The sequence below is a fragment of the Cyanistes caeruleus genome, chromosome 2 (genome assembly GCF_971803275.1).
Source record: "Cyanistes caeruleus chromosome 2, bCyaCae1.hap1.1, whole genome shotgun sequence".
NCBI classification, from domain to species: domain Eukaryota; kingdom Metazoa; phylum Chordata; class Aves; order Passeriformes; family Paridae; genus Cyanistes; species Cyanistes caeruleus.
In genome coordinates this window covers 36,787,407-36,800,582 of record NC_141702.1, presented here as the reverse complement: position 1 = coordinate 36,800,582, position 13,176 = coordinate 36,787,407, and the positions used below count along the sequence as shown (strand labels likewise).

Below are 13,176 nucleotides of genomic sequence, written 5' to 3'. Positions count from 1 at the left end.
TATTTAATAAAGGGCTTACAGCTTCACCTATAGTCTTGTATGGTTTTAGTACTGCTAGACCAGACTGCTCTGTTGGCTACCCTTGAAGGGTTTTCCCAATACTTCTATTTGATGCAGCATGGGTCAGCTTCCTTGCTTCACAGCCACCTCACTGTCTGCCCAAGTGGTGTTTCTGAAAGTGCAAAAGGCTTCTTTTCAGCAGCCCGTGGTCACAGTATGGAGCACTGGAACCAGTCTGTGAAGCTATCTCTTCCTGCCCAAGACTTCTTTTCTGTTAAGAGTCTTGCTGCTATAGCCAGGAATGTTTGAGGCATGTTTCCGCTGACAGTTTTCTGCTCTGCACTCTTGAGGATTGGATGTAGGGCAATTTGAAGGGTTCCTCACAGTGGAACTCCCTATTTACAGTCAGCAAATTCATTAAAGCCCTGAATTATTTACCTTAAAGAATTCAAGTCCTGAATTATTTACCTTTAAGGTCTGTCTTCCTGTGTTGTGCATTTGACTGTAGACCTGTGCTCCATTATAAGCTATGAATGTCTAAAGTAGTGTAATATCCAAGGCAGTTTCAAACAGCTATTTACTGTTAATTTTATTTTCATACACAACACATTGCAACATTACAGCTGATCTTTAAGGTCCCTTCCAACCCAAAGTATTCTGTAATTCTATAAGTTCAGAGTGACACTGATATAAAATGGATTTGTGCAGATCTTGTAATAAATGCATGGACAGTTTTTGACTGTGTCATCACACTCTTCTCTTTCTGCAAGTCGCCTGCCTGCTTCCAGCTGTAGCTGCAAGCCCTGGGCAAACTCCCTATTCAGCATCTTGTTTTTTCCCTGCTGTCCCATATTTGGCCCAAATTTTTATTTATGGCACGGTACTCAAATCCTATTGAAGAAGTTTTTCACTTCCTCACAATCTTGTTCTGTTTACCAGAGTCTTCAGGATTTGACAAATGATCTGGGAAACCCCACTTCTCTTTACAAGAAGAGACTTTAAAACAAGAGTACAAAGGATCCTGAGGATGTTACAGCCTTGCTGCTGAAATGTCTCCGTACTCCATACTGTTTTGTGTACTGGAAATACAGTTCCCTTCTGCTGTGACTGTTCATCACTTTTAGTTGAGAGAAGCCAGGTTTTCAGGTTAGGTTAGGAATTCACTGTTAATGGCCACTTGAGGGATACTGACTTTAGATGACTGGTGTAGTGCTTCATTGGAGTTGCGTGGCAACTCTCCAAGGCACAGCTCGTCTGCCTGGATGCTGAGAGGGTGGCAGGGAGTGTCAGGGTGGCTGCCATCCTCGCTGCCAACAGCTGTTAGAGTTGTCATGCACTCTTACCCTGAAGCCCTGATGCACAGCTCAGGTACATCCCATGTGCCAGGAGTGAAGGCAGCTGCAGCAGGCAGCGCTCACCTGCCACATTTCCCTCCCTTTTAGGGGTGAGTGCTTGAGCTCATCAGCGTTCTCTCTTCAACACGCCTGTGCTACACCGGACACTGCAGGAAGGAACAAATGGCATTATCCACATATATATCATAGAGTCTTGGACATGATTCTTTGGCAGTGCTGCAGCTGCACAGCCACCAAGTAGCCCTCCATGCCACACCCCATCCTACCTTCCAATTTTCTGTCCCCATTAAGTGAAATTTCTTGTTTTAACATGTTTTTCCCTGCCAGCCCAGATCTTGGCTGCTCTGTTTTGAGCACAGATGACTCCAGGATGTAGTAGGGAGGTCACCTGAATCAGGAGACCCTCCTTGCTGGGGAGGTGGCCCTACCCTGGTTGGCAGCAGATGCCAGAGGCAAAGGTCACCTCTCTTCTGCTCTGCCCTGGACTACACTGTGTTCATTGCTTCATGTGGCATCAGGCTAAACCCAGGATTAAACTCTGTTCTAGAGATTGCTAGAATTTGGTCTTTCCAGCCACTCTTTTGTGGATGTCTCAATCAGACTGCTGTGACCAAGATCTTGCAGCAAAACTTCATGTCAGTCATCCATGTCAGCAATGGACAGAGTATGCCAAGTGCCTGAGTCCTGAAACGCAGGAAGGGTATCGCAGCCATATCCCCCACCCTGTGCTGTGTGTCTGGGTTTAATTCTGTATGCCTTTGTGAAAGTAAGCAAAGGATCATGTACACATGGTTGAGTTGCATCTCTTCAAGTGAAGGGGTTTGTTTTGTTTGCTTTCAAAGAAAGCAATGAAATACTGACACTAATGGCATTTCCAGTACTGAAAATCCAGATTCCTTTATTTATCATGTGTCTTCTGGCCACTCAGAGAGGTTGGGGGTGGGGGGTTGAGGTTATGTCTTCAGCTGGGTTTCTACCATATGGGCTTTTTTTCTTCCTTACTTAAATGTAGAAATGTCTTCTATGAAGTGTACTGGCAAGGGAATTAGACACTAAAGCTTGAAGCTGCTAATATGGGAAGCGAGGAGTAAACACAGACACTAAAAGACCCTTTTGAGAATTTTTAGTGGAGTCACTACTTAAATAATGTTGTAGGTACAGAGTATGGGGAAACTTTATGATTAAGTAATCTACAGTCGATGCAATTTTGCAAGTATTATATTTACATCAATGCTGGGGTTATTAGTGGCTTGTATTTGCTGTTGATACTGAAAGAAATTTAATTAGCTTTCTCTCCCTCTGTATTTCTGCTTTTGGTGGCACTGTCTGCTTGGCATTGATCCCAGTGCTGCCAGGCAGGATGGCCTGGGAAGAGGGCAGAGGATTTGGGCATAGGAGAGCTGCGTTCTCCTGTGTAGCTCTACACATGATGGGCTATGGCAGCTCAGCTGCCTCTCCAAACTGGTGTCTGTTCCTTCTATTTGATCAATGTGTGATTTTGGGAAAAGGACTTGTTTAATATTTTTATGAGATGAGGCAGAAAACAAAAGACATGAATGTTTACTGCAAAAGTGCTGTAATGCAAATAGTAGATAATTGCTTGCAGTTAATCAGTTTTCTGTTTTGTGTTATTTTTCACACAGAGCAATGAGGCAAGAGAGAAGTTTTTAAAAACAGAAAAATGTGATTGCATAAACGTCATTGTTGGCAGGAGGACTCAGTGGATTCAGGTAATAATGTGACACCGCTTTTTGTAATGCTTTAAAAACTGGCTGGGTTTCAGGCTTCCAGTGGCCCTTTGTCAGGGGCTGAGGAGTAGAGGAAGGTGACAAGGTATAACAAGACCCAGTAGCTGACTGTTAATTCATTCAGACCAGATGAGAGGGTGTGGGTGTTCCCACAGTGCTGGGGAATGATGCTGGGCTGCAGTAGCTTCATTCTTTATGTCAGGCTGTTGTATCTGAGACTGGGTTTTTTTGTTTTCTTGGGGGTTTTTAATGAGTTAGTTTTTAACCCTAGGAGATTCTCTCCTTCAACCTCTTACAGCTGTGTTGATGTAGGTGAAGCTCCATGCCTGTTTCATGGAAGAAGGTCAAATGATTAGTGGTCCCTTCAGAGTGCAGAACCCTGAATCTACTAATATCTCCCTTGAATTCCCCCTTTAAAAGGATTTCTGGATCAGTGCAGATCATTATCTGCTGAAAGACCCAGACCTAGACCTTTACTGCTTTAGAGAACTACTGCTGGTTGTTTTTTGTTGTGTGAGTGAAGACAATTTCTCATTGCATGGTTGTAGGAAACCTAATATGTGATGTCTAAGCATCCTATTAATATTTGCAACATATTATCTTAAAGTAATGGACTTTAACATATTTAGATCCTGTTTTGTAGGAAAAGTAAATTCCTAGCTAAAATGCATCTCTTATGGTTTGAATCATTTTAATTATTTCCCCTCACTGAAGGGGAGTGCAGAATGAAGGCAGGGGGAATTTACAGTGCTAATTGCACTCTACATTTGTAATTGGGAGCAGATCCTATCCTCAATCTTCTTAGGCAATCCTAGTGAAGTCATCAGGCTTTTCACAAGCATATGGTTTTCCCCACGCCTGTTTGATTCTGGGATAAGGGCCTACGGTGTGCTTTTTCGTTCACTGATTTCTCATACAGAGGAAGTTTGAAAAATATGCATCATTTTTTCCAATGTAGATTCTTGGTTTCTACCAAGTTGAAGAGATTCTGCAGTATTTTATTGAGATCAGCAGAGCTCATTGCCTTAAACTGAGCTGTTTCTAACTGGCAAGTACATTTTCTTCGTTAGGTGCAAGGTGAGGAAAAAAAGCAGTTGTGGCTTTGCATTGCTGTAGTCATGACCAAGAAGGACATTTAAAAAGTATATGAATGGGTGTGGATTTTATATTTACTAAAGCCAGCTTCTTTTTAGTATTAAATTGCGTACTCCAGGAAGCTGGCTGCTGTATCAACATTGGTATAATGACACATTATTTAAAAAAAAAAATCAATATCCAGTCATAGAAACAAGTCCTGGTGTAAGCAGTTGGGTGCTTACAGCTGTGATTTGTATGTATTTGCAAATGTAATGGGTGGGTTTTTTTTCCTCGTAGCACTGGTAACTTGGATAAACACTGTACATGTGACTCATTGCAGAGTATAAACTTACTTTAAAGGAGCAAGTGTTGAATTTGCTGAATATCCTATTGCTTGCATCCCTGAATACTTACTTGCAATAGGTCATGATTAATCTTAAATTGGCCAGCCTGAGGGGAAAATTACTGCTGATGTCCCATAGGTACTTCAGAAACAAACGGAATGATGGAAGTGCTTTAAAAACATAAATAGTAGTTAGAATTCATAAAATTGTAAAGCAAACATATGGTACAAGGCCTTCTAAAATATAACACTTGAAAGCTTTTTATATCATTTCAGAAAGAGCTTGTTTGGTTATCACAGGAAAAGTAAATATTTTCATTCCTTTTTCTTCAGCGCATTCTCATTCCATTTCTCTTTTTCCTTTATTACTTTTTTTTTTTCCCCCCAGAGCGTTCTTATTTTGGTGGGATGGGGGACCAGCACCTGATGTTCATAGAAAGCCCTGCTTGAGAGCAGGAGATAAAACTGCTATTGGTCCTCCTGTCGTTAGGTACATTCTCAAAGTCCTTTTGCAGTGTCGGCGCAGAGTTGATGTAATCCAAATTGAGCGCTCCCTGTGCGCATGTGTGCGTGAGCGAGATGTGATGGACACTGCAGCGGCTCCTGGCCCACTCAAGAACACACTTATTTTTTAATGCAATACCCCAGGCATTGGTGATGAGGGATGCAGTCCCTCTGTGTGTGTGTGTGTACACACATGTGTAGGGGTGTGAGTTCACAGAGGGCAGCACAAGGCAGGATCCCCGCTCTTCTGGTGCATCTTTGGTGGGGTGGTCTTGGTCTCCACTTCTTCGAGACATTAGTGGGGCAGGGAGGTGAAGTTGCTGCTGGAAAAGGAGGAAGACGGGGAGCAGAGGAGTGGGGAGCCGGGTGGGGATTGGGGGCCAGGGAGGAAGACACAGCTCCAGAGGGAAATACTCTTGTGCTTTGCAGTTGCTTGTGTGGATAGAAACCAGATGGTGCGCTGGAACACCCGCTCGCTTGGGCGGCGGCGGAGCCAAACATATGGTTAATGGTTAGGAGAAAGAGCTTTTCGAGCCAGGGCTTTGCTGACTGCCTTGCATTACAGATTGTTGCAGTGTGTCATTACATTGCCAAACTAAGTGCTTAATACCCGCTGCGGGCGCTGGGCAGGCATTTGCAGGAAGGATGCAGAGGCTCCCCAGTCAGGGCGGGAGGCTGACATCATGTACGGCCTCCTGCCACACCCCCCCACGCCCCCTTTCCCCTCTGGAAACCCCGTAAATCTCCCCATTTACAAGCCCAAATCTGCAGCAGGCAGTTTTCCTGCTCTGAGTGTCTTTAATCCATTTATTTCCAACAGCGTATGGTTGGTTTTGCCGTTTTTTGTGCCTTTTTTTTTTTGGTTCCTCAAGCAGCCGAGTTCACTGAGGCTGCAGCACCACACTTACATGTCCGGCATCCGAAGTTCCTGCTTTGGGATCTTTGGGCGACACCAGACCCCATGTTATCTAAGGAACTGCTGAGCTCATTCATCTCCTTTTCACGGCCCGCTTCCTTTTATTTTTAGCCAAATCCGTCAGGCCTGACAGGCGGGTAATTTGAGCCAGAGAAAGGGCAAAGCTCCAGGTCCTTTCCACAAAGCAATTCTTCTCCTCCCTCCTGGGAAGGCTCCAAACTTGGCCTGCTCCAGGCAGATGGATTTGTTGAGTCATGTGAGATCATTTACACAAAAACACAGCGAGGCAGTGAAAAGGAAAGAAAAAAAAAAAAGGGGGGGGGGGGAAAGAAAAAAGAGAAAAAGGTGGGGGGGAAGGGGTGGGAGAGCGTGCACTGCCGGGGCTGCTGTGAGTGTAGGAAATGTGCTGCGAGGCAGCTAGACAGAGGAATGCAGCAGATTCATTCTTGTATAAGGTAATGTCTCGTTTACAGTACAGGGTGGAGCCAGCACGGGGGAGAAATCTCTCGAAAACAGATTACTCATTTAAAACAAAAATTCTCCTGAAAATAAATAATAGTAATAAAAAATAATAATAATAAAAAACCCAAAACGGCAACCCAACCGGCAAGCGGGCGGCGCACACGGGCGCGCAACAAAGGCGGCGTTGTTGACAGCACCGGATTACAGTAGCGGTAAACTCCGGGCTGGGAGGTTGCTGGAAAATGAGTTTTCTCCGTGATGCAACTGGAGTTTGCTTTGTCTGGCCGCCAGTGCAAGTGGTGCTGTGGAGACTGGGAGCCCAGCAGCAGCAGGGCGTGCTTTGCTCCATCCAGGGATGGTTTCGGACACTGGGGAGGGATGGAGTGAGAGGTTAAGAATCCTGAGCAGATAGGCTGGGGGGGCATCACTAACAGCAAAAATAAGGGGGGGGAAATGCATGGAGGGGGATGGAGAGAACCTCTTCTTGCTTTGGTTTTGAGCTGGTTGTGGCATCATCTTCATTGCATTGAGGAGTGAATTGCCTTTATTCAGTTGAATGTGAATTTTGTTTTCGTTTGCAACCTAAGCTAACCCCAGCATGTTGGGTTTTGGTTTTTTAAGTGGGTGGTAAGAGAGAACATGAAACTTGGAGCTTTTCAGATCTTGTTACATCCTAGAGAATTAGGTTGGGTTAATTTATGCAGTGTTCTAACAAGATGCGTTCAAACCTTTAAATAGACTGTATTTAAGTATTGTTAATATAACTCCCAGTTACTCCAGTTTTCTTAGCGAGGCAGCATCTGAATGTTACTGTTTTGTCCCAGCGGTGATTAAAAATTAAGAATAGAAGTAGAAACTGGAACTGTAAATTGGTGGGAAATATGCAATAAAACAAGTCCAATGCAAAGTATTTCCTAAAATTCTCAGCAACAGTTGAGGAACAGTTGAGGAAGCATGTAAACAAAGGTTTGTATTTTAACACGACGCGTTCTCCTGCTGAGTAGTATCTTGTGCACTGCTGACTCCACAGCAATGTCTGTTGAGGTGCTTTCCTCTGGGGAGGGGAGGGTTTGTCTGGAGCTTGCCTCCCTCTAACTTGACCTTGTCTTTCCCTTTTTCTCCTCCTGCTGCTTTTTTACACTTTTGTCTGAAAGACGGCTGGCTTTCCGAGCCCGCTTGCTCTGCTGGGCTGTGCCACTGAGCACAGCACGTTCAGTGCGGGGAGGGCCTTCCCTTCTGCGCTTAGAGTGTCCTCACTTGGTGGAATCCTTTTGTCTTGTCTGTCTCTTGATGAGGCCGCCTCATTATTTATGTTCAAGGAGCACTTGGCAACACCCCAAGTTCCAGCTGGGGTCCTGCAGGGCACAAACCCCCCCATGGGGTCCCTGGCCATCAGCTGATGTCTGGTGTGAGGATCAGCAGAAGGCTAGAACTATAAAGATGAGGAGTACAGCCAGGCTTGGGACCTAGATGGTGCATTAAGCTGTGGGCCATAAGCACAGCAGCCTTTAATGGGGAATGGCTGTAGATTGCTCAGAGAACCTTGGGAAGGTCCTGGAGAAGGACAACATTGTTATTTATTCTGTTTGCATAGTTACTGTAACTTTCTTTCCCTTTTTCCCCAAAAACCTAATCATCCTACATTTTCTGTTGCTGTGAGCAACATTTCCTGTTGTTACCCAGAGCTGCAATTCCAGTTAAATTCTCACTTTGCGAAGCTAATCTCCCAGCAGTGGGTGTGGGATTTCCAAAAGAAAAGACGTTTGTGAAGAGACAGTTTTTAAGATTTTTGTCTTAGTGGACAATTCTGCAGAACTTTTTTAACTATTCACATTGACTGTTGGTTGAAAGCCCTAGCTTTGTCTCTATTTATGGCACTTAGAGGACTTGTAGGTTTTTCATTCCCCTACAGAGTGCCCCAGTCCTCAACGTCTCCTTTTTCCGCTTCAAAGATGCCACATGTGTTGCTTTTTGCATCTTTACGTCAGACGACCAGCCCGACTAGGCAGGTTTCGGGAACTGTTTATGACCTGTCTATCGGGAAAATCAGCCTTATTCTTCCTTCCCCCTCTTTCACAGCCTCTCAACTTCCTCTCCTTCTTCTAAAAGTGTATTGATGCGATCAGCCCCCTAATTCTTTTATCTCACTTCTCCTGTGGTTCCCATTCTTCTGTCTGTCTCATGATTAGACTAGAAGTTTCTCTGCTGCTGCTGGCCTCTTCCCTCCTGGCACGTACTGTGGCGCTGCCTCCTTTGGGATCTGAGGAGGGATGAGTGTGGAGTTCATACGTGTTGAATCATGTCCTATGCTTGGCATCAGTTTGCAAAGGTAGAGGACATTGTCTATGGCAATTTTTCTTTCAATTAGTAGCTTTAAACTACTAATTCTCTCCGTCCTAGGTTGGAGGACGAGCAGTAGATCCCCACCAAGGCTTGGGAAGGGAGGCACTGAGGACCTCCTGCTCAGGTTGCTCAACCTTCTTATGTTGTGCCAAGGAGATAGGCGCTAGGAGAGAGGTAACCCTCTATGTTTGATGTCACATTATCCTTTTGACAGGACAGGATAGTGATGCTCTGAAAACTTAGGCAAACTTTATAGTACTCTGTAGTGATATTTGAGGTGAATGAGGCAAATGTTCATTTATGGGACCTAGGAAGTAACCTCAAAACAAATAAATCTGCCTGCCTGCCTTCCCCCTAACAGAAAATTATAAAAGTTATGGTGTAGTGGTGGCGATTTCCTCTTTGTCGTGTTCATCGGTAGGCATTCCAGGGAAGAGACAAGATTTATTCTAAACAGATTAATCTAAGTTTCCGTGGAACTCTAAATCTATGTAAATTTTTCTCATCCAGCAATGAATTGGTGCAATAGTGGAGTGCAGCACTGTTTGTAATGTATTCAAAACCTAGCTGTTGTCTGGGTGCAGCCAAATCCCATTAACTGTGATTTCCCTGCTTCCTTTTTCCTCCTGTTGAGCCTTCTGGATAGCGGCTTTTCTTAACAGCTTGTTTGTAGAATCTGCTCTGAAAATCTCACAGTGGCTTCACTCTTCTCAAAGCAAGGGAAGCTCTGGGAGTAGCTTATTACCTGCTTATTATCCAGTTTCTGTTTCTGTTAGAAAGTCTTCATCGGCCATGGACCAAACAAGCTTAATTCTCTTTGCCTTCTGTGTGGTCAAGCACAGTAGAAGTAAAAGTTCTTTCAGAGATTAAACTTTTCAGGTTGGTTAAGTGATACACCAATCTAGACAGCACTTTGTGTATAAAATTGCCTTCTTGAATTGCCTTGGAGCATTCTTAGGGAACCTTAAAAGTTGTCTGAAAGCTGCTAGCATGGATGTCCAATCACACTCTGACAGTGTCTTTGCAGTAGCAGGTTTTCAAGTCTGTGTTAAAAAATACCAAGTTGTTTTAAGGCTCTGTTCATTTTGTTAGCTTTTCACTGATACTTCTGTAGCATTACTAACTGCTAATGTCATCCTTTATTTTTTTTCCTTAATTTTGTTATAAATTAAATAGGTGTCAGCAAAAGCCACTTCTGATCAGATGCTATAGAAATATCTTTTTTTTTAACCTCTTTGCAGCCTTTGTACAATTAAGGGAACATACTGCTGTTTCTTGCTAGGTTCATTCATGTTTAATAGCTATTTGTGAGCCATATTTGGCTTTTAAGTGGATGTATCACAGCTCTTGAAGCATTTTGGTGGCTAAATAGCTGGGATTAGACACTCCAGTTGCTCTTGCCAATTGTTTTCCTGTGTTCATACTGAACTCTGTGTGTTGCAAAAATATTTTTAGTTATAGCCTTGTCATATTTGTTTAAGGAGAAGAAATGTACTCATTTTTCAGAGAAGTTTATCTGGGAGTGAGTGGAATTATATTAATGTTTTTTCCTCGCTTGACCAAATTCTAAGTGCTAAGATGAAGGGCCCACTATTACTTGCAAAAGTAAGACTTGCTTTTGCAGGAGTGGAGCAATTTATCTTCTGTATCTGCTTCACTAATTGCAGCCTGTAAAGACCCTAAAGAGTCCTGCTAGTCAACAATTTCCTTACTGCAACCAGTAAAAAATCAGATTTAAAATGCACTTAACTGATGCTCTGTTCCACATTTTAATACCTCTTGATTGCTGTGGTCACAGCATAAATAAACACATTTGACTGCTTACTGGATCATGCAAGTTTTGGATACCTTACTCCCTCATAAGAATACTCTTTTTATCAAAGCTAGCTGCTGTCATAGAGCCCCAAGCTCTTGATTAGGTAAAAGGGAATACCATACATGGGAAAATAAACTAGCCCCCACAAGGTAGCTTCATACTAGAAAGTAACAAGATTGCTGTTAGAAAATTCAGCTTATTGTTTTCTGTTTGAATACATTTTCAAAATTAATAATAGAATACTGAAATATAAACTTCTGTGCATTCTGGGAGAATGGCATAAGTAATTACCATGGGATATCTGTCTTTTTGGTTTTGAGTTGCTTGCTAATTGGCTTCTACATAATACTGTGAAAGGGTTTGAAGCCCCTGTGGTGGCCTTGGACCAGTCTGGACCAGCCGAGACTTGTTGCTGCCCTTCTCTATGGTTAATGCTGTTCTCTGTGGTTAATGGTGTCCAGAAAGATGGCAGAACCCATATAGTTCCTATTAAAGAAATCTTCTCCTGGGATGCACTGCTTGGACGCAAGCATCAGCCCTTTTTGCAGCTGGTGATGTCGCAGGCAGCAGGACCGCGTGGGGAGGACATCGTGGGTAGCACTGTGCTGCTGAGGGTATGGGAGGCACAGCCAGGCCTGCTCAGCTGGTGTTTTGAGCACAAGAGGTTAAAAGGACAAGGGTGAACCACGGTCTGAAACAGATTCTTGCATGTGGCAGGTCTGTTCTTGGGTGACACTCATTTGGTTGCGCAGCTCAAGTGCAGCAGGAGTTTCACCCCTGCCCACAGGCTGACAATCACACGCTCAATGGGAAGTTACTTTTCTGCTGGGTTTTGCCCTCTGTGAGTGTTGTCATTGGACGCAACAGAAAATTAAGGGCCAGAGGTTTGTGGGCTATTATAGCCTGTTTACAGTTTAAAATAAATCTTCTGTGATTAATTCTCCATGGGGCAAACGGAGAGAGGGGTTCATGCCCTAAACTCTGGAGAATTTTTAGTATTTAATGCTAATTTTCACTGGAGCATTAGTGAGTTAAGTAGAGCTCCAAGTGCTGCAGTTAGCCTTCAACAGGAAACAGTGGATAGCATTGCTGAATGAGTGGTGACAGCAGGGAGTTCTTATATGCATGCAGCAGCACTTCTAGAAGAACTAAAGGTTGGTATTTCTGAACACAAGTGGAAATGCACGTGAGTTGGTGACACATATTTTGGTTTTCAGTACAGTAGGTGGCAGGAGAGACAAAGTGACAGCTTGGCTGGGGTGGCTGCTGGTCCACATGCCACATTAACAAATGATGGTCTATGCCCAGTACTGTGGAATAAACGTGACGTTGTATTGCCAGGTGCTTTTGTGAGGTCTGTCCTCTGGTGTGATCAACACAATGCCATAACAAGATGGGAACATGAGATACACATACTGCAATGGCCCCATGTTTAATGTCACGATATGCGCTTGTGTTTTTGTACGATGTCTTCTGGTACATGTCAGGGACTTGACGTTTTGTGGCAGCCTATGCCAGTCCCAGTTATGACCACTCATTGTCTTTCTCTTCCTACATTGTCCTTGGCCAGGACTTGCCCCGTTCCCTCTTGTGCCAGTGTTGGTGCTCATGAAGCTGACCATAATCTGCTTGATGGGGTGAAGCCAGTCATCAACGAACTAAGCTAAAGACGTGGCTGGACTGTGTACTACTCAGCAGAAGCATCTCACCTCATGGCTGTGAAACTGGTGTTGAGGTATAGAAGTAAGTGGTAGGAAAAGGGACTGACAAATTCAGGCAATAGGGTGATCAACCCTATCAAGCAGGATGGAAGACAGTGAAGTAGACACCAGCAACTTCTCTAAGCCAAAAGCTGATATGCTTTTGGGCTTCTGGTCGGCAGTTGCATAAAACAGCCTTAAAAGACTGAAAAACTTTTTAAGTATGTAAGAGTCTTTCCTAATGGAGAGGTAAACTGAAAAAGTGAAATTAGTGACATTTTCCCTTTGTCTCTTAGACATACATCTCCTTTTTTAGGTGAAAGAGCTATTCCTCATCCCACTGCAGTTAAGGTGAACTGATTGTTTCCTTTCTTATTTATGGGAGATTTGGTCTCCCAGTGTCCCTGAGAACAAAATCTACTCTGGTGCATGTGAAACTTGAGCAATGTCAATGAGATTGTAAAACAGAGAAGGTGATTTAGCTCTGGGGTTGTAATTGGAGAAAGGAAGAGCTTTTGTCCATTGATTTATAGAGAAATTAGTGTATTGCTAAAATATGCCTTCCTATTTGCTGTGCTTTTTTCCCAAGGATTGTTCCCTGAAGGACTTTTGGTCCTGGTGGAAACAATTTCATCGTGCAGGTCTGCCTTAGAGCTAAAAAGGGCAGACAGTATTTGACTCATACTTATCAGAAGAATCTTTAGTATACATATAAGCTTCCAGTGATGACTTCAGTCCTTCTTTTATCTATATCTGGATATAAACTTTGAATTCTGGCATATCAAAACATGCACATATGATGGCCTAAATTTTGCATTTTCATAAGATGTGAAGCCCTGTTGCTTGGCTCCATTAGTTATATTCTGTTTCTTTGACCACTATTTTTGTAAGATAGTTGTCAGTGTTTTTTCA

At 43.5% G+C, this 13,176-nt stretch overlaps 1 protein-coding gene across 3 annotated transcripts in view; it reads left to right on the top strand.

The window, feature by feature from the left end:
- BACH2 (BACH transcriptional regulator 2) overlaps positions 1-13,176 on the top strand; it is a 181,739-nt gene that overhangs the window by 41,338 nt on the left and 127,225 nt on the right. For all 3 annotated transcript variants that reach the window (XM_086876545.1, XM_086876544.1, XM_086876543.1), the window contains exon 2: positions 2,999-3,085. The gene's annotated coding sequence lies outside the window, so the exon portion shown is untranslated. The remainder of the gene's footprint in view (positions 1-2,998; positions 3,086-13,176) is intronic.